The sequence below is a fragment of the Rhinopithecus bieti genome, unplaced genomic scaffold (assembly GCF_001698545.2).
Source record: "Rhinopithecus bieti isolate Rb0 unplaced genomic scaffold, ASM169854v2 scaffold_70066, whole genome shotgun sequence".
NCBI lineage: Eukaryota > Metazoa > Chordata > Mammalia > Primates > Cercopithecidae > Rhinopithecus > Rhinopithecus bieti.
Genome location: NW_016826556.1, coordinates 23,484 through 31,225, shown reverse-complemented (window position 1 = coordinate 31,225; position 7,742 = coordinate 23,484). Strand labels below are relative to the sequence as shown.

Below are 7,742 nucleotides of genomic sequence, written 5' to 3'. Positions count from 1 at the left end.
AAAAAAAAAAAAAAAAAAAAAAATGGTTATGGCCCTATGGACATAATTAATTAAACTGAAGAGCTTCTGCACAGCAAAAGAAACTATGAAGAGAATAAACAGACAATTTACAGAATGGGAGAAAATATTACAAACAATTCATTCAATAAAGTTCTAATATCCAGAATCTATAAGGAACTTAAACAAATCAGCAAGCAAAAACCAAATAACCTCATTATAATATAAGCAAATGACATGAACAGACACTTCTAAAAAGAAGACGTATAATCAGCCAACAAACATATGAAAACGTGCTCAACATCACTAATCATCAGAGAAATGCAAATCAAAACCACAATGAGATACCATCTCACATCAGTGAGAATGGCTATCATTAACAAGTCAAAAATAACAGATGTTAATGAGGCTGCGGAGAAAAGGGAATGCTTATAACGCTGTCGGTGGGAATGTAAATTAGTTCAGCCACCATGGAAGTCAGTTTAGAGATTTCTCAAATAACTTGAAACAGAGCTACCATTTAATCCAGCAATCCCATCACTGGGATAAATTCTCAAAGGAAAATAAATTGTTGTAGCAAAAAGACATGCACTTGTATGTTAATCACAGAACTATTCACAATAGTAAAGACATGAAATCAACCTACAGGCTCATCAGTAGTGGACTGGATAAGAAATGTGATACATATACACTATGGAATACTATGCAGTAATATAAAAGAATGAAATGTCCTTTGCAGCAACATGGATGCAGCTGGAGGCCATTATCCTAAGTGAATTAACGCAGGAACAGAAAATTAAATACTATATGTTCTCGCTTATAAGTGGGAGCTAAACTTTGAGTACACATGGACATAAATATGGGAGCAGCAGACTACTAGCACTGTGAACTACTAGTGAAGGGAAGGGAGTGTAGGTTGAAAAACTACCATTTAGGTACTATGCTCACTACTTGGGTGATGGGGTCTGTACTCCAAACCTTAGCATCACACAATATATTCATGTAACAAACCTGCACATGTATTCCCTGAATCTAAAATAAGAGTTTATTATGGAAAAAAATAGACATTATAATCACTGAAAAAATAAAAAATAAAAGAGAGGCAAACAGATCCTGGAGGATGACTATGACAAATTCACAGTTAGCAGCTCCAATTGCACTTGTGTGAGATGTAGTGTCTTTGCTAGAGAAAATTAATGTGACCTCAGAATATGAAATGCAGTCATGGATGTGCTTTAAAAGTATTCTTTTCTATCCATATAAAAAATGAGGATCAGAAACAGTTCACATTCACTAGGCATGCAAAAGAGTAGATGCTTACAAGCTTGCCCAAGAACTTTATTAATTCTCCTTCCCTCTGTCATAATGTAGTCCAAAGACACCTGGACCATTGACTATATCAATGATATCATGGCTAATTGGACCAAATACACAAGAAGTGGCAAGTTCTTTGGACTCCTTAGTAAGACATATGCACTCCTGAGTATGGGAGATATCCCCAAAAATGTCAGGAATATGAAACATCATCAGTGAAATTTATAGAGGTCCAGTGGCCTAGTAAAAGTTGAACATCCTTTTCAAAAGAAAGGAAATATTTCCTCTCCCATCTCCCTCCACAAAGAGGGATGCACAATACCATATTTTTCACCTTTGGCTTTTGAAAACAATATTTCTTACCTAGGAATACTGCTCTGGTCCATACACTGAATTGTCATGAAAAGTTTCCAGCTTCACTTTGAGTAGGGTCTACTGCAGGAAAGGCTTCTGACGAAAGTCAATCCTGTTGTATAAGCAGTCCTGACACTTGGTACATGCACAGCCTGTGGCAATGGCAGACTCTGTGGTGAGAAATGACACTGCTTGAAGTGTCTTTTCCAATAGAAGTCTCAATAGAAGAATGGCCATGTAGATGTTATTAACATGCTATTTAAAAGCCCCGACAAAAGAATTGTCGTGTAGATATCTAGGTTCCAGGGCAGGACTATGCCATCCAGGGCAGAGGATTATATGCCATTCACAAAACAGCTCCCTAGTAGAGATAAGCAGCATGACTTTCCACCATGAGCTGTGTTATGTCAGTCTCACTAAGTCATAGGGTTAAATGGGCCCCATAGTAGTCCATCATAAAATGGGAGTGGTATATCTGGAACTGGGTAAAAACAAGACTGGGAAGCACAAGAAAGCAGCATGAGCAGATGATCCAGAGACCTGTGCCATCTACCAGTACCTGTTGTTCAGTTCACATCTATGGCCTCATGGGTTATGTATGGGGGCACCCATTATGGCTGCCTGATGGTGGGGGGCAAATGGGTTGATTAAGAGAAGGGTTGCCACGATATATGAGCTAAGCCAAAAACATCTCACTCAAGGGTAGCTCTGATAGGAAGTAGAGAGAATAAGCCCTCTCAATGGGCAAGGCTTTCCCTTTTGTGTGGTTAGAATACAGGCAGTGGTACATAGCATGGCTAGTTGGTCAAGGGTCTAAAAGGGAACTAGGACAAAGTCTGTGGTAGTATTGGTGTGGACATTTGTGAGGGGCATAATGTGTAAAGATCTTTGTATTGCATGTTAATGTCCACCAGAGAGCATCTGCCTAGAAGTTGACACTAAACAATTAAGTAAACACAATGACTTTTTCTGTTGACATCAGTCAGCCTCTGCCATCAGGCATCCCAGTGCTCAGGTAATGAGCTCATGATTAGAATAGTCACGGTGGCAGGGACAGAAGCCATGCATCGTCTCAACAGCACAGTCTCCACTTATCAAGGCTAATCTAACTACCGCTGCAACCTAATATTCAACCACAAATACCGACACTGAGCTCCTGAATGTGGCACCATCCGTCAAGAACACCACCCATTCACTTTGTGACAAGTTGATTACTTTGGACTTTTCCTTGCTAGAAGAGGCAGTAATTCATTTTCACTGGAACAGATATCCATTCCAGGTAGATATTCCTTTTATACCTTAAAGACCTTAGCCAACGTAGAGACTGAATGTTTGTGCCCCCTCAATATTTGTATGTTGAAATCCTAACCCAAAATATTATGGTTTTAGGAGGTAGGGCTTTGGGGAGGTAATTAGGTCATTAGAGTGGAGTTCTCGTGAATGAATTTAGTGCTCTCGTAAGAAGAGACATAAGATCTTACCTTCTATCTCTGCTCTCCACCTTATGAGGATGACAAGAAGACAGGCCCTCTGTAAACCAGGAAGTGGCCCCTCACTAGACCCAGGATCAGCTGGCACCTTGATCTTGGACTTCCCAGTCCCTACATTATAAGAAATGAATGTTGGTTGTTCAAGCCACCCAGTCTACGATAATTTGTTATAGCAGCCAAAACTAAGCCAGCACCACTATCTGAGGGCTTACAGAGTGTTTGATCCATCAACACTGGAGCCCCTTTAATATTGTATCAGAGTAAAGGATATGAGGCTGTGGACACATGACAATAGGATTCACTAGTCTTGTGACATATCACACCACCCAGTTTGAAAGAATGATGGGACAGCCTATTGATATCACAGCTGAGGCACCAGCTCAAGGATGGTACCTTGTGAGGCTAGACCACCATTCTTCACATGACATAGTTTACATGCTGCGATTCCATGCAGCACACAAGCAACAGCAGTAATAAAATGCTATGACTTCAATAAGTAGAATACAGGGGTCTAGAAACCAAGAGATGGAAGCAGAATGACCCTGCTTACAATCATTCCCAGCAATTATCTTTGGGAATTTGTGCTTCCTGTCCCCACAACTCTAGGCTCTGTGGATTTAAGATCCTGGTTTACAAAGAGGGAAAGCATCCAACAGAGGACTCGGCAAAAATCCCATTGAACTTTAAGCTGTGGCTGCTATCCAGGCATTTCGGGTTCCTCATGCCAAGGACCAGCAGACAAGAAGAGGAGTCACCATTCTGGCAGGCATAATTTAGCCTGATAATTTAGCAGGAGGAGATAGGACTGCTGCACAGTGGTGGCAGGGAAGAATGTATTTGGCACCCCCAGTGATCCACATGGATGTCCTTGGGTACTCTTTTGCCTAATTTTGACAATAAATGGACAAATGTAGCAACCTCAGCCTGAGTATGGGGACCAGGGACTCAGACATCTGAAGTTTGAAAGTCTGGTTCATCTTTCCAGGAAAACCAACGAGTTCAAGATGTACTACTAATGATAAGGAGAATCTAGAATGGATATGAGAAGAAGGAAGTGATGTGTATCATTTGTGGCCCTGGGAACAGCTGCAGCAGAATGGGCTACAGCTGGCCCACTAATCTTCTTGTAAGTTTCCTCCGGGAAAAGAGCCCTCCAGAATCTTAAAGGAGCTGCTGTCAGGACTTATGGGAAGAAATGGAACTACATGGTTCAAGTTTTCACTCAGGAGTGGTGAACCTATCCCTGAGCTTTAAAGAGTGCTGCCAGCTGGTGGCCCTCAGCCCTGTCCCATCAGCACTTCCCGGAAACTGCCAGCCATTTGGTTCAGATTACATCAACTTCCTGGGCCCTGCATCTAGTAACTGGTTGATCCAAGATGGGAAAGTAATACAAAAACCAGACGCTTCTACCCCAATTTGAGTTATCTCTGAAGGGTTACCCAAGGTCCAGAGTTCTCTGCAGGACTGAACAAGACCTGTGTTGTGGTTATATTCCAGCCAACTTTTCCCTTTGTCCAGTCCTGCTTCCCTCTCTTCCCTCACTGACATTAATTCTAAAAGCGTACTCTAATAAAATGCTAATTTCTATCTCATAGTCTGCTTCTCAAGGAATCTGACCTATAACTATGTTACTTTTTCGTATTATTTCAAATACACATGATGACTGCATTAGAAAATAGAAAATATTTATTGGGTGCCTAATACATTTCAGTTCTGTTCTAGGTTCATACAGTCTCATCTCTCATGGAGCTTACATCTTAGAGGCAGGAGTTAAATAACAAGGAAATCAACTAATAATGGATAAAAGAACTATCAGATAGTAATTAGTCTTATGCAGAGAATTAAAATGGTGTGATGTTGTGAGGTGACAGAAAGTGACTGAATGGCTATTTTTTTTTTTTTTTTTTGACAGTCTCATTCTGTCGCCCAGGCTGGAGTGCAGTGGCGTGATCTCGGCTCTCGCAACCTCCGCCTCCCAGGTTCAAGTGATTCTCCTTCCTCAGCCTCCTGAGTCACTGGGACTACAGGCACGCGCCACCACACCCAGGTAATTTTTGTATTTTTAGTAAAGACATGGTTTCACCATGTTGGTCAGGTTGGTCTCAAACTCCTGACCTCGTGATCTGCCCACCTCAGCCTCCTTAAAGGCCTCTCTAAGGAGGTGCCATCAAAGCTGAGACCTGAATGTTAAGGAATCAGTGATGTGAAGATAAGGGCAAGAACTTTCCAGACAGAGAGAATGGCTCATATAAAGACTTAAGATTGAAATAGGTTTAGTGTGTTCAAGGAGAGAAGGATGGTGATGTGGCTAGACCTGGATGGGAGTAGCAAAGAGTACAGCATAAGATAATCAGAGGTACCTGAAAGCAAGATAGGTCACCAGCAGCTCTACTGGAGCCGTCTGTGAAGATTTGGTCAGAGTTCTCACTCTTGTCACCTCTACTCAAACTTGCATGGTTGCGATCCAGAAACATGGCCTCAATGTGTGCTGCCAGTGTTTCCGTCAGTATGCAAAGGATATAGATTTCATTAAATTGGACTAAGTGATCTTCCTTGAATGGATTATCCAAGGCATCCACCTCATGAAAGAAACTATGCTAGCTCTTTGTACATAAAATAAAATGAAATAAAAATCAGAGGTAGACATGGCATAGGGAACATAGGAGGTTTGGGAGGGAGAGTTTATTTGGAGAGCAGAAAATTTAAAAATTCTGGTCAAATGTGATAGAATTAATAGGTAGAATTGAAGGCTCATTTGCAATAGAGGTCATGGATTTAAAACAAGCGAAAAGAGTGGTGTGTTTTTTTCTAGCATTGTTCAGCCATTGAATCAAGCAAGAAATAGGCAGATAGGATTACTTGTGTTGAGCCTTTTGGCACATTAGGCTGATGGAAGGAGAGCCTGTGAAGGAATTAAGGGTTTTGTCATGAGAGAGAGAGAATCTAAGCTGGGTAAGAGGGGCATAAAGTAGTAATGCCTATTGAAAGAATGGTAGATTTAGTGGGTTGGAGATCCAGATGAGAGCAAAGGATTGCTTGAGTAGGAGTTCTAAAGCAGGTGAGATCGAAAGACAAGCTGTAGGGTACACATAAAGGGGTATTTGAAATGGACCTTTTTGAAATTGTGCTGTCATTGGTGGTGGTAAAGTCAAAGGTGTGGCTCTGGAGTAGATGGTTGGGATGGAGCGAAGGAAAAATATCTTTGCAAGTCAGAAGGCTGAGAGAAATCAGCACATTGCAGGGATTAGCCACATGGATGTAGAAGTTACTGATAATGGAAGTCACTGAGTCAGATATTGCAATCACATTAAAATGGGAGAGTAATTTAGTGTGATAACAAAAGGAGTAGTCAAAGTTTGATGGCATACATTTCAAATAATATATTTTAAAATATTTTCCCACCTAGAATTTTTCATTTGTCTATTTTTTTTTTTTTTTTCTTTTGAGACGGGGTCTCGCTCTGTCACCGAGGCTGGAGTGCAGTGGCCGGATCTCAGCTCACTGCAAGCTCCGCCTCCTGGGTTTACACCATTCTCCTGCCTCAGCCTCCCAAGTAGCTGGGACTACAGGCGCCCGCCACCCCGCCTGGCTAGTTTTTTCTATTTTTTAGTAGAGACGGGGTTTCACCGTGTTAGCCAGGATGGTCTTGATCTCCTGACCTCGTGATCCACCCGTCTCGGCCTCCCAAAGTGCTGGGATTACAGGCTTGAGCCACCGCACCCGGCCTGTTTGTCTATTTTTAATAGAATTTATTTTTAAAATTTTTAGATTTACAGAAGAATTGAGAAAATAATAGAGTTCCCATATACCAGCACCAAGTTTCCCCAATCATTAACATCTTACATTAGTATGGCACATTTGTTAACAATTAATGAATCCATGTTGGTATATTATTGTCAACTAAACTTCATACTCTATACAGATTTACTTAATATTTACCTAATGTCCTCTTTCTATTCCAGGAGGATCCCATCCAAGATACGACATTATGTTTAGTAGCCATGTCCATAGCTTATTCTTGGCTGTGATATTTTCTCAGACTTTTTGTTTTTGATGACCTTTACAGTTTTGAGGAATACTCTCCAGATGTCATATAGGATACATCTCTATTGAAATTTTTCTAATATTTTTTCCTAATAAAACTAGGGTATGGGGGGAAGATCACAGACATAAAGTAGTATTATCATTACATCATATCAAGGGCATATACTATCAACATGAATAATCCCTGTTGATGTTAGTTGATTACTTGGCTAAGGTGTAGTGTTTGCAATATTTCTCCACTCTAAAATTGCTCCTCTTCCATATAGTACTCTCATTTCCTTCCAAAGAGGGGAAAGGGAGTAATTTTACTTTGGAGAAATATTGAGCCCCACACTTGAAGAGTGCTGAGCCCTCACTTAAAGAGTAAAGCCTTATGCATCCCTCCTTGGGCGTAGAATATCTGCATAAATTACTTGGAATTCTCCACTCCGTGAAAGAAACCATGCTAGTTCTTTGCATATAAAATTAAAAATTTTTTTAAAAGATAATAAGAGGTAGACATGGCATAGAAAATGTAGAAGGTTTGAGAGGGAGAGTTTATTT

General features: G+C 40.7%; 1 pseudogene; it reads left to right on the top strand.

Moving 5' to 3' along the window:
• Nucleotides 1-5,698, top strand: part of LOC108522997 (40S ribosomal protein S29 pseudogene) — a 111,368-nt pseudogene extending 105,670 nt beyond the window's left edge.
• The last annotated feature ends 2,044 nt before the right edge of the window (nt 5,699-7,742 follow it).